Below are 24055 nucleotides of genomic sequence, written 5' to 3' on the forward strand. Positions count from 1 at the left end.
TGGAACGATGGTATCCGGCTCAAATTGGAGTCTCCAAAAAGTACTATAGGTTTCCTAATGGTTAAGGCCCAATCCCGACCCTTCATGTGTCTAGTAGGATAGAACAAAGGAGAGGTCTCAGGAGGACAAAGACCCGTGCTTAGAGGCAAGGAAGTGGACTCAGATTGGCCTCTGATTGTGGTGTCATTAATGACATTTGTTCGTGGCTCAATCATCCTAGTCCCATTATCCAAACCCTGTATTGCAGTAGGTCTCCGTCCAGAGTACTCTCCCCCACTAGCATCTATAGAGGAAGAAGAAAGGACATTATCCACAAAATTGCTTTTTCTCTTACTACAAGATAGTCTGTTTTGAACAGTTTTCGGGGGCACAGGATTAATTACTAAAGGAGAAGGAGAGACCGCCGCTGGCACAGAGGCGGCCTTCACCATTCCAGGTCTTAAAGACTCGTCAGTAGTCTGTTCTATATGGTCAGTCACAGTAGGGTCAGGGGATGTAACAGTTGCCAAGTTGGAAAGAGGCAGAGGGGCATCAAGTTCGAGGTCTGATAAATCCAAAGGAGAAATCGCCTCTGGTCCAATGATCTGTGCTATGACGGGTCTCTGTTTAGGGACCACGTCTATGACTGGAGAAGATGTCAAGGGTTCAATGTTATTAACTGGTTGTAACCTCTCTTGAGGTGCAATGACCTGTGCTGTAACAAGGGTCTGTTGAGGGACCATACCTAGAGATGGTGTCAAGGGCTCAATGTGTGATAAGAACAGATTTTCCTTTGGAAAACTTTTATTGTCACCACACTTATTATTTTTACATTACATTTTGTGTTTGGTTTTCACAATTTCAAGGACTTTTCTTTTTTGTCTCTTTTTGTATTTTTTCTTTTCCATCAAGGTAACATCACTTTGTTTTTCCCATGGTTTTACATTTCACATTGTCATAAATTTCACACTTTTCCATTTTTCACAGCACATTTTTCCAACAATAAAATCATGTGTTACATTTTTGTTTTAAAACTGTGTCTGTGTGTGTGAAGTCTATGTGTGTGTTTAAAAGTCCATGTTTATGTAAAGGGATGTTAAAAGTCCACGCTTTTTAAAAGAGTTCCAAATGTGCTAAAAAGCCAGTGAAAAGTCTCGGTCGTGCAGGACCGGGGTGAGCCACTAGCAAGAGGCTCCACCCCGCTCTCCAGAAGAGCGAGGCAAGCGCGGATGCGCCCAGTGGAGGTCCTCCCCTCCGCCCGCTGCTCCGTCCCGTGATGTTGATGGTGGGGGTGCGTCGGCGGGAGCCAGCAGCCGTGGGGGTCGGGACCCTCCTGCGTGTGACCCCGGCCCCCTCCTCCGATTAGCGACGTGCGGCACCTCCTGCCGCGTGGATGTCACCAGCCGCCGTAACGCTGGCAGGGGCACCGTCACGCGCTTCCCTACCAGCAGGTTGCGGGAGGTCCACAATGCGGCTTTGACACTGTTGAGGGTGAGCCAGAGCGCGGCGAAGTCGGCGGCTGGAATGGTGTTGGCGCCCTGGCCCACCCCGCTAGCCGCTAGCCGGTAGCTCAGTTGGACCTCCCCTGCTGGCAGGCTCGGGCATTGCAGGGGGCCGGTATCGGCCCACAGGTCCCTCGCCACTCTGCACTCCCAGAGCAGGTGCCGCACGGTCTCAGGTTGGCCACATCCTGGCCGTGGGCAGGTGTTGGTTTTCCCCATGCCCCGGGAGTACATCACGGCTCTGACCGGGAGGACCTCATGGAGCGCCATCCACGCCAGATCCTTCAGCTTGTTCTGGAGGGCGGGGTGGGCAGCGTTCCTCCAAGCCTGCTGGGCCTCACTTAGTGTGAGGCCGGGAACGGGGCTCACTGCTTCCCGGTCCTGCACAAGAGAGACAAGAGACTTGGCATTAGTTAAAATGGTGACATCCTGCCCCTCTAAGTCAAATTGGATTAAAAACTTTTTAATAAAAACGTATTGTGGGGGCAGGTTAAAAGCAACTGGACGTTTAAGATCTGTTTTTAAAACTTTTAGTTTTCTCAGGTACGACCCCATCCAGAACCGGGCTAAAGCCGCTGTCTTGCTGTCTCCGGATGGGGTCGTCGCGTAGCTGATGTGGAGGGCGGTGAAATGGGCTCCTAAAAACAGGTGGGGGTCTGGGAGGCCCTTTCCTCCATTCTCCTTCCTTTTCTTTAGGACCTCCCTCCTCAATCTCTCCCATTTGGACCCCCACATGAAATAAAACACCGCTCTCTCCACACCTAAAAGAAAGCTCCTGGGGGGACTAAAAACAGAGCACAATAATAAAAGCAGGGGTAAGATGACGGCTTTAAAAATTAAAACCTTACCTTCAAAAGTCATCTGTCGTAGTCCCCAATATCCCAGTCGTTGCCTGACTTTCCCTAGCGTGTCAGTCCAGTTGCCCCGTCCACCACCCTCATTGTCGAATTTAATGCCTAAAATTTTCATTTCTGTTTGTTTAAAATTTACTGCCAGATCTGGTCTTACGTCACCCCACGGCCCAAAGAGCTGGGCCTCGGACTTGCTCCTGTTGAGCTTGGCGCCCGAGGCCCTTCCGTACCAGTCAGTCAAGTCGAGTGCTCTTTGGGCCGATAAAATGTCATTCAATAAAAGGGTCACGTCGTCCATGTACAGTGTGCAAGTCGCAGTCAGTCCACCTGGCAAGTCAAGTCCTTTGATCCATTTGTCCCTTCTCAAGATCTGTGCCAGCGGCTCGATGCACGCAACGAACAGGAGTGGGGATAACGGACACCCCTGGCGGACGCCAGAGCGCACATTAAGCGCATTTGTAAGGTGCCCATTTACACGAATTCTGCTGTATATTTCCGTGTACAGTAAACCCACCCACTTTAGAAACCTCCCTGGAAATCCCATTTTTTGCAGTACCTTTAAGAGGTACTGGTGCGAGACCCGATCAAAAGCTTTCTCAAAATCTAAATTTAGTACTAAAAGCCTAATATTTCTGTCTCTCGCAAAACAGATGGCGTCTCGGACCAGCACTAGGCTGTCCGTGATCCTCCTTCCAGGTACGGCACAGACTTGATCCGGGTGGATCACGTCCTCTAAAACAGTTGACATGCGTAGTGCTAAAAGTCTGCTAAAAAGTTTACAATCACAGTTTAAAAGCGTTATCGGTCTCCAGTTTTTAAGATCAGTCCTGTCGCCTTTTTTATGTAGCAAAGAAACTATCCCTGATCTAAAGCTGTCTGGAAGTCTGTCAAGTTTGTCAAATTCTTTAAAAACAGTCAGCATGTCGTTGGCTAAAATGTCATAAAAGGTAGTATAAAATTCCACGGGGAGTCCGTCCTCTCCCGGGCACTTACCTTTTTTAAAACCTTTAAGACATTTTAAAATTTCCAACAGTGTAAAATCTTCAGTTAAAACATGTTGACTGTTAAGAGTTTTATCTAAAAACTCTAAAACTTCCTCCATCACTCCCTCATGCACCTCTTTTTCTTCGTACAGGTCTTGGTAAAATAGTTGAATTATGTCTAAAATCCCCTCTGTACAGTTTTCTTCCCTCCCGTCATTTTTTAGTTTCGTTATCCCGCCCCCTCTTGATGTTATTTTCTTAAAAAAGTACCTGGTGCATTTTTCTCCTTCCTCTATTTCTCTTTCTTTGCTTCTTAAAATTGTTCCTTTACTTTTAATTTCGGCTAAAACTGACATTTCATTTTTTACTCTTTTTATTTCTTCACTAAAATCCAATCCTTCATTTAAAAGGTTAAAATACCTCTGCAGTCTCTTTTGCAGCCCCAACATGCACCTCCTCTCTCTCTCCTTTTTGTTCTTCCCTTTAATCTTAAAAAACGTCTTGGTCCTACCCTTCACCATTTCCCACCAGTGTGCTCGTGAATCGTAAAGGTCCTGGAGGGTCTGCCAGAGGCTGAACTGCTCCCTGTATTCTCTAACTATCTCCTCATCCTCTAACAGGGAGCAGTTCAGCCTCCACAGCCCTCCACCTACCGTCACACCTGTGGGGAGTGAAAGGGTGCAGGAGAGCATGCAGTGATCGGAAAAAAACATAGGGGTCAATGTAGCATCCGTCGGCGGGCAATCTCTTGTTAAAACATAGTCGATACGGGAGGCTCGGGCGCCGTCACCACTGTGCCAGGTGAAGCCCTCCTCCCGTGGATGCACTTTTCTGTAACAGTCGACTAAGTTAAAATCTTTAATTATATTGTTTAAAACCCCGGATGTTTTGTCTAATTTAAAATCCTCCCCTACCTTCTTTCTGTCTTTTTTATTTAAAACACAGTTAAAATCCCCTCCGACCACTAGGGGAGCCCTCCCTAGCATGTGGGGCTGCAGTTCTATTAAAAGGTCGTGTCTGTCATGTTTGTCATTAAAACCATAAACATTAAGAACATTAAAATCCCTGTCTAAAACGGTCAAGTGGGTTAAAAGGGCCCGCCCGGGTCTCACCACCGTGCTGCCCTTCACCAAAATGTGTGGATTCTTGATCAAGATGGCGACCCCGTCCGCTCTGTTAAAATTGGACCCGCTCCACACGGAGGGTCCCGGGGTCCACATCTGTTCCCACTTGCTGTAATTTTGTAAAAAAGGCAAGGAGCACTCTTGCAGCAGAAATATATCTGCATTCAGAGTGCTCAACAGGGATAAAATGCTCTGAGCTCTCACTTGAGTCTTCACACTTCTTACATTTATGGTAGAGATTGTGAGACTCATGAGCAGTATGGTAAAAAGGAACATGACAGAGTTAAAACTACAGAGGCATATTTTTTAAAACAAGTGGAGATCAACTTTCGTTGATCTCCTGTGACACCTGCTCCTCCTTTATGACCATTGAATGTGGTTCAGAAGAGTCACTGGTGTCTCCAGCTTCGGGCTCGGCAGAGGAAACCTCTTGCGTTGCCGTTGGCGTTGATGCTCTGAGCGCTATGCGCATAAAAGACACTTCACGGTTAGGATCATCGGGCCACATTCTATTCAGATCTTCCGATCCGGAACTATCTGAAAACTGTATGACCCGATTTTTCTTCTCTGTCATCTCTGACAGAGGAGATCCCAAAGGTCTCTTTTGCGGTTGCGCATTGGGGAGTGAAGCAGGTGCTTCAGACCCCTCAGAGGCCACACTCACCTCCTCAACGGTTTCGGGAGGCGGGGCTTCTGTCTCTCTTTCAGGCTCCTCCTCCGCCTGCTCCATCTCCTTGTCCAGTTGGGAGGGTGTGGCCTCCGATCCTTGCTGTGACTCTGCCTGGGTGTTAGCTTCGCTCGTAGCCGCCTGGCTAGTCCCTGAAGCTGGCTGGAGGTTTCCCTCCAAAACTTCAGGGACCGCCCCTTCCTCCATTTTGTCCTTCTCTTCCTGTTCACTTTCTGTGCCATGCGGCCGGGCGGCCATGGCGGCCATCTTGTTAGCTTTAAGTTTGTTGGCAAAAGAATTAGGGCAATCTCTGTAAAGATGGGAGGAAACTCCACAGAGGTTACACTTTCTGCCATTAGTGCAATCTTCGAAAAGATGCCCAATTTCTCTACATTTCCTGCATACAGTCTCTTGGCACGCTTCGGCTAAGTGCCCAAACTGGTTGCACTTGCGACACAGTTTGAGCATTCCTTGATAGTGAATGTAGCCTCTGTTCTCTCCCAACACAATCATAGACGGTATTTGACGGAGGCCTAGGTAACTGCTCGGGTCTTCCCATTGTTTAATGGGAACTCGCCACGAGCAGTTCCAAATGCCATCCTCGTCTAACACCTTAACCGGTGGGATTCGAACCGTGCAAAATCTAGCCAGCCATGTACAAATGTCCTCTCCAGTCACAGTCTCATTGAACATTCGAACAATCACCACTTTCTGTGAATTATCCGAAAGTTTCTCAACCTCAAACATGGAGAGCTGGTCCTTGCAAGTCACAAACCGTTGCCAAAAACTATTAAGCAGTGAAGCAGAGCGAAAGCTAACATCGAATCCCTTATTTCCAGGCAGAGTCATCAAACAATTCAAGTCTTCTACTTTAAAACCAAGCATTTGTTGGACACACTTCCTTGAGAAGTCCAATCTGGACATCTCCATGAGCTTTCCATTTTTTGTAGCGAAGTTAAAACGCACGCTGTGGTGCCTCCGCATGCCGGCACGGGCAGCCGACATGGTGGAGACACCACCAGCCTAAACTAAACTAAAACCACTAAAACCACTAAAACTATAAATACTTAAAACAATAAATAAATGAATTAACTAAAAACTAAGCTAACAAGCTTAGCTAAAACAAACTAAAAACCACACAATAAAAAGGAGCTAAACAGCGCTTACCTGGGCTTGATGTTTTTAAAAGGAACTCCAAGGAGAAGACAGCTGCTTAGACCTGAAAACAAGAGGACAAAAAACTCGGCCACCCTCAGGTAATGGTCAGGCCCCCCCCACGACCAGGGCTCAGCCGAGGTCATGGGCCGGAGATGTCTCACCGAGAAGCCCAACCAAAACCTCGCCCACCGCACCGCCTTGTGCCGGAAGTCCCCCACAGCCAAGCGACACTGAAAAGCAGTAAACATAGACAGGGCTTTCACAGGGACACACGCAACACCCCGACCGCCCCTCCCCACCTCCCTGTACATCAATTCCCGCGCCACCCACTCGGCCTTCCCCCTCCAAACAAAAGAAAAAACCTCCCTCTCCAACCTGCGACCCCAAAGAAAAGGCAAAGGGTAAACCAGCGCCAAATGATTAATCAGCGGCAGGACGTCTGCCTGTACCGCAGCCACTCTCCCCGACAGAGACAAGTACCTGGATTTCCACCTGGCCAGCCGCTCCCTCACCTTCTGGAACACCAGTGCCCAATTCCTGGCCGCATTGTCCCCCCTCCCAAACCAAACCCCCAACACCTTCAACCCCTCTTGAGACACTGAAAACCCCCCCGGGACATCCGTCCTACCCGCCCAACTCCCAAAAAACATAACCCCAGACTTATCCCTATTCACCCGTGCCCCAGTCGCCCTGCAGAAGAGATCTAAGACCTCATCTGCCCTACGCAACCCACCCTCAGAGGTCAGAAGAAGGGTGGTGTCATCCGCATAAAGGGCCACCTTAACCTCCTCTCCCCCCCCTCCCGGCATGTGGACCCCCCTCACTCTCGGATCCCGACGTAAAAAGGCTGCCAGCGGCTCTAGGTACATCACATACAACAAGGGCGACAGGGGACACCCCTGCCGCACCCCCCCGGCCTGGGGAAACAGGCGAGACATAACGCCGTTAACAGCCACCCTGCTCCCAGCCCCCCTATAGAGCAGCCGGAGCCACCGCAAAAACCCAGGACCAAAGCCCATGCGTTCCAGGACCAGGAGAAGGAATCGGTGACTGACCCGATCGAACGCCTTCTCCTGGTCCACACTCAGCAGAGCCAACGGCAACGCCCTCTGCTCTGACCACGCAATTACGTCACGGAGCAGAGCAAGATTCAGCGCACAACACCGCCCACCTACACCACAGGTCTGGTCCTCACCAATTACGGAGGCCATCACTCTCCTCAGCCTCAAGGCCAAGGCCTTCGCAGCGATCTTGTAATCTACAGCCAGGAGAGTGATTGGCCTCCAGTTGGCCAGCCTCGTCGACTCCCCCTTCTTAAACAGGAGGGTTACTAGTCCAGACCTCATCGAAAAGGGCAGAGAGCCCTCCCGCTCACACTCCCCCAACACCCTCTCCAACCCAGGACCCAAGATACCCCAGAAAGCCCGATAGAACTCCAGGGTCAGCCCGTCCAACCCAGGGGACTTATCGGCGGCCATGCTTTTAAGAGCCGCCGTCAGTTCCCCCAACGAGAGGGGCCCCTCCAAACCTGCCCGTTCAGCGACCCCCATCCTCCCCTCCAGGCTACCCAGAAATGCCTCCGCCAACTCCTCAGACCCTGGCCTCTCAGAAAAGAGCTCCTCATAAAAATCCGCCGCCACCTCAGCCATGTCGGAGGCGCCAGTCACTAACCCCCCCCTACCCTCCAACCCCAGCATAGCCACCCTTTTCTGCCTAGCCCGGGCCGACTGCAAGAAATAACGAGAAGGCTTCTCGTCATCCCAGGCAGCCACCCGGGCCTCCAGTTCCAGCCGCCTGGCCTGGGCCTCAAAGAAGGACCCCATCTCCCGCTTGAGCTCCTCCACCCTCTCTACCACCACCAAGCCGCCCCCCTGCAACCTAGGCCACAAAGCCTCCAGTTCCCGGGAAACCTCCCCCATGCGGCGCTTCCGGTCCCTGTTGCCCATTGCCACCCAGGACTGACAAAAAGCTGCCACCTCCACCTTCAATGCCTCCCACCAGACAGCCCAAGATGGGAACCCAGCCCTGCCCGCCCTCAGTGTCCCCAACAAATCCCCACACCCAACCTTAAACCCCTCCTCCTTCAGCACCCCATTGGGAAACCTCCACCGAGGCCGAACCCGGGCCAGCCCCCCCAAGTCAGCTCTCACCGAAACCACACAGTGGTCTGAACACCATGTCGGCGTGACCCGAAAGTCTGCCAGGGCCACCCCACGCGGGAAGAAGAGGTAGTCCAGGCGAGACTCCGCCCCCTGCGCATTCCTCCACGTTCCCCCGCCCCCACCCACCCCGGCCGTCTTGAAGGCGTCCTGCAGCCCCAGATCCCCACACACCCGTCCCAACTCCAAACTCCCCCCCGACCTCCTCTCCAAACAAACATTAAAATCCCCACCCGCCACCACCACCCGGTTACATAAAAACAAAGGAACCAAACCCTCAAAAAAACCCACCCTCTCCCCTCTCACACTAGGAGCATATACACATATTAAACGTAAATCCAAACCCCTCACCCTGACATCAACACATAACACCCTACCCGGAACCACCCCCACCACTGATTCCAACTCAAAATCCCCAGAACCAAAAAGAATCCCCACCCCATCTGCGTGAGCCCCCCCCACCCCCCACACAGATGGCCCCCACCTCCACCCCCCCTGAAAAACCCGCACATCCCCCTCATCCCTTAAGTGACACTCCTGAACAAAACACACATCAAACCCCAAAGTCCCCAAAAAAGCAAACACAGAACCCCTCTTCCCCCCATCCCTCATCCCCCGTACATTCAATGAACAAAACTTAAACCCCACAGACATATGAAATAATAAAAGTAGAGCCCAAACTCACCCCTCACCACCCCCCGTCCAGTCCCTCGGCACCCAACTCCCACTCCTTGATGTCGGCAATTGACTCCCCCCCCCTCCCCCCCCCTCCCCAACCCTCCCCCCACCCACACCCTCAGTCCCAGTGCCCATGACTGCTGTCGCTGCACCACTCACCCCACCACCATCGTCCTCGACATCCGAGTGTGACCACACGAGGGTCCTGTCCACGGCCACTGCGTCCACCGACTCCACCACGCTCTGAGCCACGTCCTGGCCCAAAACTCCCTCCACCGACCTCATGGCCTGCTCCTCCTGCTCGTCGGACGTGTCGAGCACCTCCTCCGGGGGAGGACGAGTCGCCCGGCTCTTTTTGCTCCTCGACCGCTTCGGCTGGACACTCCACTCCTCCTCGGAAGCCACACGCTTGGCACCACCTCGGTCCTCCTCCATCCCCTCCGCACCCTCGGGACCGTCATCCCCCGACTCAGGGGCCGACAAGTCAGGCGGAGAGAGCAGGTCCTGCGTTGATAGCAGCATCGCCGTCTCCTCCATATGACATAGCACGTAGGCGCCTGGAACCCCCGGATCACTCGCGTCAGCCGAAACCTCCGCCTCCAACGCCACCAGGGGGAGACCAAGCGTCGACCCTGGACCCGGAAGCTCCTCCACAGCCGCCGTACTCCCTCCAGCCACCGGATGGCGCTGTGACGAACGCCCCAGGCCATGCGGCCCGGGAGCTAGCCCCGAGCTAGCGGTAGCCCCCAAGCCATGCGGCCCAGGAGCTAGCCCGGAGCTAGCGCTGGCCCTCGCCACCTCAGCAAATGACTTTCTCCTCCCTGGGCAATCCCGGTAAAGATGTTCACCGGCCCCACACAGGCTACACGTTTTCGGCACCCTGCACTCGGCCGGTCCGTGGCCGATACCACCGCAGGCACGGCACACCAACCCCAAACAGTCAGCCTTCGTGTGCCCCAGGCCCCCACACCTATGGCACTGCTGCGGCATATCGGCGAAAAACAAAAAGCCCCGGTTGGGCCCGATCTGGAAGCTGCCCGGGGGATAAACAGGCCTCCCCTCCACGTCCCTCTTGAAACGCACAAAAAAACGGCGCTTTCCGTTCCAGACCCCCCAGGAGTTGAGCACCTTCGTACCCCCTCGAACTGATGAACAAAAACGGCCCAAAAAAAGAGATATCTCCTCCGTGTCCACCCAAGGGTTATACATGTGCACCGTAATTAAAACATTGTCGCTATCAAACAAAGGAACTGCCGTAAGGCCAGCCAAAACAGGATTATCCTTCGCCTTCAAAAAGTCTGTGAAAAACTTGTGGCAACTAGCCGCCGAAAAAAAGGTGATATCAAAAAACCCAGCCCGTGCAAAATCCTGAACACAAAATAACGCGGACTCACCAAAACCAAAAACCTTGTCCAAAATGTCGTCCATGAGAAATCCCAGGTGCACCCTCTCCCGAACCTCCGCTCTGGAACCCAGTACAATCCGAACAGAATATCGCAGCCGCACCCCAGTGGCCGGCACAGTCTCGTCCAACGACGTCATCGCCTTCAAAATCGCGTGCGCGAGCCGCTACACTTGATCTTAGCCAAAAGGCCGAGAAGCGATACCCCACAACTGCACGGGGTCCGGCGGCCCCTCTAGCGACGCCCCCCGCGCTCACATGGTTACGGGGGGAGGCGGGGCCAGCAAAAGCCGACCGCCGCCGCCAAACAAAACACCACGACGCTTGACTTTGGACAGGCAGGTGCAGCTCCGCCGAAGCAGAGCTTCCAAAAATACCGTAAACTCGGGGCAGTTCCCCTCCACGGAAATCTTTAGTAAAAGGCGAAAGATTTGTACGAGATGAAGAGAAACCCGAGCGATGGCTGCCACAGGGCACGCTGGTCGGAGAGCACGAACGGCGCCGGTCGTGGACATGAGGGTGACTCCAAGGCGTTGCCCAGTGGCAACAAGACGGCAGTATCAACATCCCCTTTAAATTAAAAAAAAAAAAAAAAAAAACAAAAAAAAAAAAGAGTAAAAGGGCGGGAAAACCCAAAAGGGGCCGAAAAGGGAGGTGGCGCGGTTGGCCAAAAGACCTGGCGAGGACTCCTGCTGTGTCTGTCTGTCTGTCTGTCTGTCTGTCTGTCTGTCTGTCTGTCTCTCTGTCTCTCTGTCTCTCTGTCTCTCTGTCTGTCTGTCTCTCTGTCTGTCTGTCGAGGAGGATTTCATCAGAGTCAGTCAGTTCCACTGGGTCGGTTCTTTACTTCCACAGTCAAAGGGATGTGCACCGTTCCCGGAGTCACTGCAATACCGGGTCGATGCGTGGAGCGGACGGAGCAAGCCCCTCTTCCGTCTCCCTGTTCCAAAAATCAGATTAATATATGGTCCTCGGGTAGAGGACGTATCAGATATTAAACTGATAAGAACAGATTTTTTTTTTATATTCGTTTATTACACCAAAACATCAAATCATACACAAACCACAAAACAACACAAAACCACCACCAAACCCCACCCCTTTATTTACACATCATCATAACCAACGCCCAAAAGATACATACCCCGCTAGCCCACCCCCACCCTTGGCAACCCCCCCCAAACCTCCCTGGCCTCCTCAACCCCATGCACTTGAATATATTCCTGGACATGTCTCCCCACCTTCCCCAAAAACCACCCAAACACCACATGTGGCGCCAAAGCCGGCGTCTTTTTCCTGACACATCCCCTCCTCCAATCCCACAAGGCCAACTTCACAAAGGAAATTAAAACCCACAAAGCCACCCTCTTCCCCTCCCTCAGGCCCCCCAAACCCCGCCCCCAGAGCACCATCTCTGCTGTGAGAGACAGCCCCGCCCACCCACACCACCACTGTTCCACCAAACCCCAAGTCCCCCTAGCTCCCGGACAAGACCAAAAGGTGTGATCCAGCGTTTCCTCCCTCCCACACCCCACTGCACACAGAGACGTGCGGCTGATGCCGTGCCGGTACAGGCGCTCACGCACAGGCAACCGACCCAGCGCCGCCAACCAGTTAAGGTCCCTCCCTTCCCCCTTCAAGACAGAGGGCTGGATGGCACCCCAATTCACCCCCCTCGCCGCCACTGCCCTCTCTGCGTCCTCCCCCCACCTCCTCTCCATCAAGCCCGCATAGAGGGCCCGGTGATCCACCACCCTACGGCCCTCCAGCGCCCACCTATTCCTCCTCAGCAGCTCCACCACCCTCCGGTAGTAATCCGGACACACCCACGTCCAAGGCTCTGACGAGGACAGGGGCCTAAGGCTCCTTAATGAAAAGCCCAGCCAGTACCTTGCCCACAGCCCCGCCTTGTGGTCGAAATCCCCCAGTGCCAAGCGGCACTGAAAGGCGGCAAACAGCGACATCGCCTTATCAGGGATGCACGCCACTCCCCTCCCCCCACTCCTCACCCGCCGATACATCACCTCCCGACTCACCCACTCTGTCTTACCCCCCCAAAGGAAAGTAAAAACCTCCCTCTCCAGCCTCCTACCCCAGAGGAAAGGCATCGGGAACACCACCGCCAGGTGGTTGATGAGCGGCAAAACATCCGCCTGCACCGCCGCCACACGGCCAGACAGGGACAGATACCGCGTCCTCCACCTGTTCAGGCGCCCCCGCACCTTCTCAAATACCCTCTCCCAATTCCATGCCGCATCGTCCCCCTTCCCAAACCACACCCCTAAAACCTTAAGCCCCTCCGTCGCCACAGTGAACCCCCCTGGCACATCCCCCCTCCCTGCCCAACTACCCCAGAACAAGATGGAGGACTTGTCCCGGTTCACTCGGGCCCCCGTCGCCCGACTAAAAAGCTCCAGCACCTCCCCCGCCCGCCGTAGGCCAGCCTCCGTCGTCAGCAGGAGGGTGGCGTCGTCAGCGTACAACGCCACCTTGGCCGCAACCCCCCCACCTCCAGGCACGTGCACCCCCCTCAAAACCTGGTCCCGCCGGACAAAGGCCGCCAGTGGCTCCAGGTAAAGCACATAAAGGAGCGGCGAGAGGGGACACCCCTGCCTCACCCCCCCGGCCTGCAAAAAGAAACGGGATAGCACCCCATTCACCCCCACCCTACTCCCCGCGCCCCTGTAGAGCAGCCTCAGCCACCCGCAGAAACCTGGGCCAAACCCCATCCTTTCCAGGACCAGGAGAAGGAAATGATGGCTCACCCTATCAAAAGCCTTCTCCTGGTCCACACCCAAAACTGCCAAAGGCAGGCCCCTGTCCCCACTCCAGGCCATGACGTCCCGCAACAGCGAGAGGTTAAGCCCGCAGGACCTCCCCCGGACCCCACAAGTCTGGTCCTCCCCGACCACCGAGGCCATCACCTCCCCCATCCTCACGGCCATGGCTTTCGCCAAGATTTTGTAATCGGCCGTGAGGAGGGTAATCGGCCTCCAATTTCGGAGTAAGGCCGTGTCCCCCTTCTTGTGAAGGAGGGTCACCAACCCAACCAACATGGAGGGAGGGAGGGACCCCCCCACTAAGACCTCCCCCCACACCTTCACCAGACCAGGCCCCAAAACCCCCCAGAAAGACCGAAAAAATTCCGCCGTCAGGTCGTCGCCCCCTGGGGACTTACGAGCCTTCATTGACAGCAATGCTGCCTCCAGCTCTGCCACGGAGAAAGGCTCCTCCAGGGCAGCCCGCTGCTCCTCCCCCACCCTGCCCTCCACGCTGTCCAGGAAAGCCCCAGCCAGCACCTCCTCCCCCCTCCTCTCCACAAAAAGCGCCTCAAAATGCTGGGCCGCCACCTCGGCCATCTCGGCTGGAGCGGTCACCAGCCCATCGCTGCCCTCCAACCCCCTCAACTCCACCCGCTGCTGCCTCACCCTCGCCGACTGCAAGAAAAAACGGGAAGGCTTTTCGTCCTCCCACGCAGCCACCCTCCCCTGTAACTCCAACCTCCTCGCCTGCCCCTCAAAAAAGAAACCCATTTCCCCCTTTAAAACTTCTACCCTCTCCTCCACCTCTGGGCACCCCCTCCTGGGCCATAGAGCCTCCAGCTCCCGGGAGACCTCCGCTATCCACCTCTTCCTCTCTGCGTTCTCCTCTGCCACCCATGCCTGGCAGAAAGCCGCCACCCCCCCCTTCATAGCCTCCCACCAGCTCACCCAGGACCCGTACAAGGCCCTCCTCGCCCTCCACCCCCTCAACATTGCTCCACACTGCTCCCGGAACTCCTCCCCCTCCAAAAGTCGGTTGGGGAATCGCCACCTCGGCCTTACCCGCCTCCCCTCCCCCAGGTCAGCCTCCACCCCGATGGCGCAGTGATCGGAACACCAGGCCGGGATAACCCGGAACCCCGCCAACGCCACACCACGAGGGAACAGGAGATAATCCAGGCGGGACTCCACCCCCCTTGAGTTCCTCCACGTAGCCCCGCCTCCACTCACCCCGGCAACCTTGAAGGCGTCCCGTAACCCATGATCATTACATAACTGCCTCAGCTCCACACTTCCCCCAGACCCCCTATCCAAACAGACATTAAAATCCCCCCCCACCACCACCATCCGATTACACAAGAGCAGCGGAGCCAAACCCTCAAAGAAACCCACCCGCTCCCCCCTCACACTTGGGGCATAAACACACACCAAACGCAGGTCCACCCCCCCCACCCTTACGTCTACACACAGCACCCTACCTGGCACCGTACACACCACCACCTCCACCACAAAACCCCATGAACCAAAAAGAAGACCCACCCCATCAGCGTGCGCCCCCCCCACCCCCCACACAGAAGGACCCCTTCCCCATTCCTCCTTAAATTTTTTCCCATCCCCCTCATCCCTCAAATGACATTCCTGTAAAAAAAACACATCATACCCCAAAGAAGACAGAAACCCAAAAACAGCACCCCGCTTTCTGCCCTCCCTCAGACCCCTGACATTCAAAGAAAGAAACTTCATTAAACAGTCCAGCAATAAAACCCACATCCCCCCCCAACCCGCCCGCCAAACCAACCACCCAACACACATAACACACACAGCATGAGCAATCAGGGCTGGTCCACCTTCCCCTTCTGGTCCCTGCCCCTCGGTCCACTGCCATGTCCAGCACTCCCAGCGGAAACCCTCTCCGGCTCCAAGATCGGCCCCCGCAGCGGCAGAGGCTCATCCCCGGTCGGAGAGAAGCTGCTTGCCGGGGGGGCCACTGGCCTGCCCCCCCGAACCAACCGGTTCAGGGGCCCCGGCGACTCCGGCGGCTCCCCCGACCCCTGCGCCAGAACTGCACCCCCTCTCACCTCCGCACCATACACCTGAGACTGGGCTTCCTCAGGCGCCGCCGGCACAGAGAGAGAGACAGGCCCCGCCAACTCCACCTGCTGCGACTCCGGCGTCTCCTGGACCACGTCCTCGTCCAGCCGCCTCCCGTCCAGACCCGGGGAGAGGTCCACCTCCCCCCTCACCTCGGCATCGCGCTGCTCCCCCGACAACCGCCCATCATCAGCACCCGACACCGCCTGCACCTTCGGCGCAGTCGTCTCCCATCCGTCTGCCTCCGACACCTCCGGCAACCGCCGCTTGACCGCCTTGGGCTCCCCCACCTCCATGTCGCGCTGCTCCATATCCTCGGCCCAAGATGGGGACCCCGGCAGAGGGCTCAGGCCCTCCACCTCGAAGCCCACATTCGAAAAAAAAACAGGGCTGTAAGGCGCACCCTCCCCCGGGTCCACCAGAGGGAGCTCTGGAGGCCCCCCCGTGCCATGCGGCAGGTTCCTTTGTCCAGCCGAGCTAGTCAGGCTAGCTAGGCTAGGCGTGCCACCCAAGCCCACGCCGACCCCTCTCCCCAGCTCCTGCTCCGCCACGCCGGCCTCCCCCACTAACAAACTGAGGGGAGGGGTGACCAGGTCCTGCGACGGAATCGCCGCCACCACCTCGGCCTCCGGTGAAAGGATTCCGCCGACTACAGCCGCCTCCACCGCTCCAGCACCCTCCACCACAGCCTGCTCCGCCGGCCTCTCGACCCCCTCCTCCTCAGGCCCGTCACGCCGGTCCCCATCCCCCACCACCTCCGCAAACGTCCTCCTCCGGGTCGGACACTCCCGGAAGAGGTGCACCCCACTCCCACACAGGCTGCACGTCTTCGGAGCGGTACAGTCCCTTGCAAAGTGCCCCTGAGTCCCACACCGCCTGCAGTTCTGTCCCAAACAGTCTGTTTTTGTGTGCCCCCTCTGCCCACACCGCCTGCAATACACAGGCTGCCCCGGGTAGCTCAAGAAGCCCCTATCCGGGCCCAGGCTAAAAACCCCCGGGGGGTGTAGAAAGGACCCAGGGTCCTCCGGATCTTCTTTGAACTTCACCTGAAACTGCCGCTTCCCATTCCAAACCCCTCTGGAGTTCAAACATTTCGCACCCCCCTTCACAGCCCCACAGTACCTCGACAAAAACCCAGTCACCACCTCCAGCGGCACCCAGGGATTGTACAAGTGGATGTACAAAGGGGTAAAAGCATGACCAAACAATGGAATAAGTGAAACGCCCCTCACCTGGTCTTCCGTGCGCCTCCGATTAAACTCCCCGAAAAAAAAGGTGCAATCCGCCAGCGTGTTGAAACTTAAATCCATAAATCCAACTGAAGAAAAGTCCTGTAGGCAAAGCAAACGATCCAAAGAAATCCCCATAAAATCCACCAGCAAAGCATCCATGACATACTCCGGAGTCACTCTTCCCTTTACTTCCGCCGAGTCCTCCATCACCAACCGTACCGTATACTTCAGCCGCGCCTGACTGGCCGGCCCACTCCTCCTTGACGTCGCCATCAAAACGCAATCGCTCGAACGATAGATCACACGTGATCTAAACTCGGGGCAGTTCCCCTCCACGGAAATCTTTAGTAAAAGGCGAAAGATTTGTACGAGATGAAGAGAAACCCGAGCGATGGCTGCCACAGGGCACGCTGGTCGGAGAGCACGAACGGCGCCGGTCGTGGACATGAGGGTGACTCCAAGGCGTTGCCCAGTGGCAACAAGACGGCAGTATCAACATCCCCTTTAAATTTAAAAAAAAAAAAAAAAAAAAAAAAAGAGTAAAAGGGCGGGAAAACCCAAAAGGGGCCGAAAAGGGAGGTGGCGCGGTTGGCCAAAAGACCTGGCGAGGACTCCTGCTGTGTCTGTCTGTCTGTCTGTCTGTCTGTCTGTCGAGGAGGATTTCATCAGAGTCAGTCAGTTCCACTGGGTCGGTTCTTTACTTCCACAGTCAAAGGGATGTGCACCGTTCCCGGAGTCACTGCAATACCGGGTCGATGCGTGGAGCGGACGGAGCAAGCCCCTCTTCCGTCTCCCTGTTCCAAAAATCAGATTAATATATGGTCCTCGGGTAGAGGACGTATCAGATATTAAACTGATAAGAACAGATTTTTTTATATTTTAATGATTTATTGCATGACGTGAGTCAAACCATACAAACGTCCCCCTGGACGACCAAAAACACCAGTAAAGAAAAACACGCCCACCGGACGTCAAAAGAAAAATTATACCATACCTAAACCATACACATCCAACAAAACCATACAGCCAGCAGTACAGGCAACCAAAGCCACAAAAACCCCAACAAAAAAGCACAGCCATCATCAAACAATCATGCGTACTAGGGCCATAACACGTCACTTGACTTTAATCAGCCCATTCACAAAACTATCAACAAGAACATACCCATCACCAAACACACATCACAGCAAAGAGTCATCATTTCTAGGCTCCACCATACCAGTGGTAGCCTTCAGATTGTCCTCGTCCCACCCCAGAAGCAAATCCGGGGAGTCCCCGCCTTCAGCCACCAACGCAGAACCGGCCTCGGCACCTGCGTCCTCCATATCAGCATAGTCGTCATCGCTGTCATCCTCCTCCAGGGGGGTGAACCGGTTAAACACCTGCACCGTCGGGCCCATCCTGAGGCGGCGCACTGGAGCCCCCTCTTGACTACCGTTCTCCAACGAGCGTTTTCCCGCAGCTGGCACAACTCCCGTGATTACCACCTCCTCGTCGAAAGGGCAATCAGACCAAGACACAGGTGCACCCACTCCCACCGACTCGCTCCGTACGTCAACCGAACTCGACTCCTTGGCCACAGCTTGGGGGGCATCCGCCGCAGGCCCAGGAGAAAACACAGGAACACCAGAACACAGTTCCTCGGCCACAGCCTTAGGGGTATCAGCTGTAGGCCTAGGAGAAAGCACACTGACAACATTAACAGCCAAAAGAGCTGCACACTGAGATGAACCCCCCGGGGCAGGATCAGGGGGCCTCTCAGCAGCAGCACCATGTGCACTCACCACACGCTCGTCGCTAGCCACCACCTTCGCTACCACACGGCACACCACCTGCTCGTCGTTAGCCGCCATCTTAGCGACCGCATGGCCACCGACAGACAAAGGACCAGCAAGCCTCGAAAGAGCCTCCCCGGGGGGTAACGGGGACTCCTCTCCAGCAGCCGACCGCACGTCCGTCAGTCCTCGACCCTCAGACTCTTCACGACCCACAGCAGCACTCTTCCGACCTGGGCAGACTCGAAACAGGTGCTCCGAAGACCCACAAAGGCTGCAGGTCCTCGGAGCCAAACATTTCGCTGCCATGTGCTCCGTAGAGCCACAATGGCGGCACCTGGTTATTTTACAGTCCTCTCTAACATGTCCATGCTCCCCACACTTCCAACAACCCCCCGGCCTCCCAGGGACAAACAAGTAACCCCTGTCTGGCCCCAAAGCGAAGGACTGGGGAGGAGAAGCGTCCACCTTAAAACGCACTTTAAAACGCCTTCTCCCCGTCCAAAACCCTCTGGAATCAGTCACTTTAGCACCCTCCCGCACATCCACACAGTACCTCTTCAAAAACGAAACAATGTCTTCCTCCAGAACAAAGGGATTAAACATATGCACAAACACATGAGTCTCTGAAGCAGCACAAGTTATATCCTTCAAACAAAAGTCCTTCAAAAGCACAGCATTCCTCTTCTCCCAAATCCTCTTCTTAGCCAACTCAAAAAACATTTCAGTCCGAAAAGTAACATCAAATGTACCTTGTGGCCGATACTCCTGCAGACACAGTACCTCCTGAATTCCCAAGTCCAAGCATTCCAGCAGCACCTTGTCCGAGAAAAACTCCCGCTTCACGTCCTTCCTTCTCCTTTCCGGAATCACGAACCGCACCGTATTCCTCAATCGTAGTGGACCCAGAGTCCCCATCGCCTTCTCGTCGCGTGCGCGTACACTTGATCTTAGCCAAAAGGCCGAGAAGCGATACCCCACAACTGCACGGGGTCCGGCGGCCCCTCTAGCGACGCCCCCCGCGCTCACATGGTTACGGGGGGAGGCGGGGCCAGCAAAAGCCGACCGCCGCCGCTAAACAAAACACCACGACGCTTGACTTTGGACAGGCAGGTGCAGCTCCGCCGAAGCAGAGCTTCCAAAAATACCGTAAACTCGGGGCAGTTCCCCTCCACGGAAATCTTTAGTAAAAGGCGAAAGATTTGTACGAGATGAAGAGAAACCCGAGCGATGGCTGCCACAGGGCACGCTGGTCGGAGAGCACGAACGGCGCCGGTCGTGGACATGAGGGTGACTCCAAGGCGTTGCCCAGTGGCAACAAGACGGCAGTATCAACATCCCCTTTAAATTTAAAAAAAAAAAAAAAAAAAAAAAAAAGAGTAAAAGGGCGGGAAAACCCAAAAGGGGCCGAAAAGGGAGGTGGCGCGGTTGGCCAAAAGACCTGGCGAGGACTCCTGCTGTGTCTGTCTGTCTGTCTGTCTGTCTGTCTGTCGAGGAGGATTTCATCAGAGTCAGTCAGTTCCACTGGGTCGGTTCTTTACTTCCACAGTCAAAGGGATGTGCACCGTTCCCGGAGTCACTGCAATACCGGGTCGATGCGTGGAGCGGACGGAGCAAGCCCCTCTTCCGTCTCCCTGTTCCAAAAATCAGATTAATATATGGTCCTCGGGTAGAGGACGTATCAGATATTAAACTGATAAGAACAGATGCCGTAATAATGTTTATTAACAAATCATAAATCATACAAACATAAGCCAGACTCAGGGACCAAACAAAACCACACTACAAACCCCACCCACCCCCAACCAGACCCCAAAACCAAAACAAAAACACAACTAAACCGGCCCCTTGCCTGTTAACATAAGCAAGTACATACAGTATCATGGTCATTCACATTTTACACCATCTTTTTTGTTTTCTTTTTTGTTTTTTGACAACAAACCATACTGGTCTTTATACTACCCACCACCACAACACCCACATCGCAAAAACTCCTGCCCAATCCCCCAAAAATCAACCCACCCCCACCCTGGGCAATCCCCCCCACCCCGCCCTCGTTTCCTCCTCCCCATGTATCCCCTTAAATATCCTCACCTCCCTACCCACCCCTGCCAACCCAATCCCAAAAACCCTCTCCGGCTCCAGCCTGGGCACCACCTTCCTCACACAGTCCCCCCTCCAGTCCCAGAGGGCCAGTTTAAAGGCTGTGATGATGCTCCACACCACCAGCCTTTTCCTCCCCTGCCATCCCCTTAAACCCTGCCCATACAGAATTAGGTCCCGCGTGAGGACCCTCCCCGTCCATCCTCCCCACCACCTCCTTACCCTCCTCCACACCCCTGCCGCCCCCCTGCATGACCATAAGGCATGGTCCACGGTTTCCTCCTCCCCACACCCGACGGGACACAAAGCCGTCCCCCCACCCCCCAACCTGTGCACCCGCTCCCTCACCGGGAGCCTACCCAGCGCCGCCAGCCAGTTCAAGTCCCTCCCCCTCCCTCCTATCTCCCTCGGCTGCAACTGCACCCAATCCACCCCAGGCCGCCTGTCCACCCTAGCTGGCTCCAGCAACAGGGTGCGGCTAACCGTCTCCCTATACAGCTCCCTATGTCTCAAGATCAGGCCATCCTCCAGAGCCCACGGCCGCCGCGCCACAAACCTAGCAGCCACGGCATAATGTCCCGGCTGCTCCCAGGACCACGGCTTCATCGCCTCCAGCGGCCGGAGCCGCCGCAGGGCGAAGCCCAACCAGAACCGGGCCAAAAACACAGCCATGTGGTTGAACTCCCCCATGACCACCCGCGCCTGGAAAGCCACGAACAAAGCCGCTAGCTTGAGAGTGAACCAGGGTACCCCCCGACCCCCCTCCCCCACCTCCCGCCTCATGTCCGCCCTGCTCACCAGCTCTACCTTCCCACCCCACACGAAGGCAAACGCCTCCCTCTCCAGCGCCCGGGCGCACGCTGGCGGCAACGGGTAAACATAGGCCAGGTGATTAAGCATCGGAAGGATGTCTGCCTTAAGGGCCATCACCCTGCCCGAAAGTGACAACCCCCTCTCCCTCCACATGCCCAACCTCGCCTTCACCGCCACCACCTTCTGGTCCCAATTAAATTTCGCATTCCCCTCCCTACCAAAAAATACCCCTAACACCTTCACCCTACCCTCGCTCACCCCAAAACCCCCCATCCCCTCCCTCCTACCCGCCCATGACCCAAAAAAACTCAGACTAGACTTCCCCCTATTAACCCTCGCCCCTGTAGCCCTCTCAAAACCCCCCAAAATATTATTTACCCGCCTAAAACTATCCTCCGACGTCAAAAAGAGCGACACGTCGTCGGCATAGGCTGCCACCTTGACACACCTGCCCGCTGCCCCCGGCAAATGCACCCCCCTCACCCCCTCATCACTCCTAAGCCTGGCTACCAGAGGCTCAATGTAGAGGACGTAAAGCAAAGGGGAGAGGGGACACCCCTGCCTCACGCCCCCCCTCTGCGCCACCAGCTCCGTAAAGGAGCCATTGATGGAGAACCTACTCCCCGCTCCCTCATATAGCGCCCTCACCCTCCCTATGAACCCCGGCCCAAACCCCATGCGACGCATAGCCCCGAACAAAAATTCATGGCTGACCCTGTCGAACGCCTTCTCCTGGTCTAGACTCAGCAAGGCCAGGGGAAGACGCCGCTCCTCTACCCACTCCACCACATCCCGAGTCAAAACCAGGTTCAGGCTACAGGACCTGCCAGGCACCCCACACGTCTGGTCCTCCTCCACCACCCACTGCAAGACCGTCGTGAGGCGCCTGGCCAGGACCTTCGCCATAAGCTTATAATCGACGTTTAACAGGGTGATGGGCCTCCAGTTCCCCACCTCCCTCCGATCCCCCTTCTTAAAAAGCAGGGTAACCAGCCCCACCCTCATGGAGGCAGACAAACTCTCCTGCTCCCAAAGCTGGGACACCAGTTCCACCACATCCTCCCCCACCACATCCCAGAACCCCCTAAAAAACTCCGCCGTGAGCCCATCACTCCCTGGAGCCTTACCCGCTTTCATGGAGGCAAGCGCCTCCCACACCTCCTCGGGCCTCACCGGCTGCTCCAGCCTGTCCCTCTCCTCCTCTGGCAAGGTCTGGCCTATCCCCCCCAAGAACTCCCCAACCTCCCCCCCATCTCCCACCCGCTCGTCAAACAAAACCCCATAAAACCTCTCCACCACCCCCTTCATTCCCTCCACCGTGGTCTCCACCCCACCCTCCCCCACCAACCCGTCCATCCGGACTCTCTCCTGCCTCCTCCTCACCGATCTAAAAAAATATCCTGATGGACGCTCCCCCTGCTCCCTCTCCTCCACCTCCGCCTGCACCTCCAGCCGCCTTATCTGCTGGAGATAAAAGTCCTTGATGAGCCCCTCCAGCTCCCTCACCCGTCCCTTGTCCACCTCCCCGCCCCCCACTACCCTACCCCACAGGCACTGCAGCTCCCTCGACGCCGCCTGTACCCCCTCCCGAGCCTCCCTGTTCCGCCTTCCCACCCAGCCCTTACAAAACCCCTCCACCCTCCCCTTCACCTCCTCCCACCAGGCCGTGAGGGAAGGAAATAAGACCTTCACCGTCCGCCATCTCCTATATTCCCTGCGGAAAGCCCTGCAAAAGTCCCCATCCCCCAGCAGGTCCCCCCTAAACCGCCACCGTGGCACCTGCCTGGCCCCCATCCCCAAACTTAAACCCACCTCCACCACACAGTGGTCCGTGCCCCACGTGGGCCGCACGGCACACCCCCCAATCCCCACTCCCTCAGAACAAAACACGTAATCCAGCCTCCTCCTCACCCCCCTCGAATTACTCCAAGTTGCCCCCCCTCCCCCCCCCCAACCACCCTATACGCATCCTGCAGCTTGAAGTCCCGACAGAGCTGCCTTAGCTCCTCCCCCTCCCACGCCCGCTCACCCACATCCACATTAAAATCCCCCCCCATCACCACAGTCCTATTGCTGGTCAGTAATGGGGCCAAACCAGCGAAAAAACCCCCCCTCTCCCCCCGGACACTAGGTGCATACACATTAATTAATCTCAGTTTAACCCCCCTCCACTGGCAGTCGATGCATAGCACCCTCCCTGGCACCACACACACTGCAGTCTCTACCTCCACCTCCCGTGATCCAAAACCAATTCCCACTCCATCGGCACGGACGTTCCCCGCTCCCCAGAAGGATGGCCCGCCCCCCCAATCCCTTGAAAACAAAAGCCCATCCTCCACATCCTTCACGTGGCATTCCTGGAGGAACGCCACGTCCCCCCCCATCCCCACCAAAGTAGAAAAAAAGGTCCTTCTCTTCACCCCACATTGTAAACCCCGTGCGTTAACAGTGACAAACCTACAGTCCATCATAGCCCCCATAAAAAGGAAAGGAGAAAAGGAAAACCCCTCCCCACATACAAAACCCCACCAAAAAAGGACCGCCCCTCCATCCCCTCACCGAGACCTCCATGGCCCCTTCCCCGCATAAGTAGCCTTCCTGCAACCACAGAACAGTGTGCCTCCGACCCCTCCCCGCACTGCACCCCCCCCACCCTCCCCTTCCCCCCCCCACATAGAAATACACAACAACCCCACATCCCAACAAAGACAAAGCAACCCCCCTCCAAACACACCCCAACCCCCCCCCAACCCCACATCCCCATAACCAGTCCAATACA

General features: G+C 55.6%; 5 non-coding genes and 1 pseudogene across 5 annotated transcripts; all 6 read right to left on the minus strand.

The window, feature by feature from the left end:
• Positions 1-10849: 10849 nt before the first annotated feature.
• On the minus strand, positions 10850-10963 carry LOC143135613 (U5 spliceosomal RNA). Its single transcript, XR_012989052.1, has one exon. It is a non-coding gene; the product is annotated as a U5 spliceosomal RNA (small nuclear RNA).
• Positions 10964-11360: 397 nt separating this feature from the next.
• Positions 11361-11552, minus strand: LOC143135524 (U2 spliceosomal RNA). The gene has a single exon (XR_012989017.1). It is a non-coding gene; the product is annotated as a U2 spliceosomal RNA (small nuclear RNA).
• Positions 11553-16865: 5313 nt separating this feature from the next.
• Positions 16866-16977, minus strand: LOC143135761 (U5 spliceosomal RNA). Its single transcript, XR_012989194.1, has one exon. It is a non-coding gene; the product is annotated as a U5 spliceosomal RNA (small nuclear RNA).
• Positions 16978-17299: 322 nt separating this feature from the next.
• Positions 17300-17474, minus strand: LOC143135526 (U2 spliceosomal RNA; annotated as a pseudogene).
• A 2003-nt stretch (positions 17475-19477) lies between these two features.
• On the minus strand, positions 19478-19591 carry LOC143135614 (U5 spliceosomal RNA). The gene has a single exon (XR_012989053.1). It is a non-coding gene; the product is annotated as a U5 spliceosomal RNA (small nuclear RNA).
• Positions 19592-19914: 323 nt separating this feature from the next.
• LOC143135497 (U2 spliceosomal RNA) lies at positions 19915-20103 on the minus strand. The gene has a single exon (XR_012988992.1). It is a non-coding gene; the product is annotated as a U2 spliceosomal RNA (small nuclear RNA).
• Positions 20104-24055: the final 3952 nt, after the last annotated feature.

The sequence above is a fragment of the Alosa pseudoharengus genome, unplaced genomic scaffold (genome assembly GCF_046254945.1).
Source record: "Alosa pseudoharengus isolate Yale_2024_CS ecotype anadromous, Long Island Sound unplaced genomic scaffold, YU_APseudo_1.1 YU_APseudo_1.1_scf_2, whole genome shotgun sequence".
In the NCBI taxonomy this organism is placed as follows: domain Eukaryota; kingdom Metazoa; phylum Chordata; class Actinopteri; order Clupeiformes; family Clupeidae; genus Alosa; species Alosa pseudoharengus.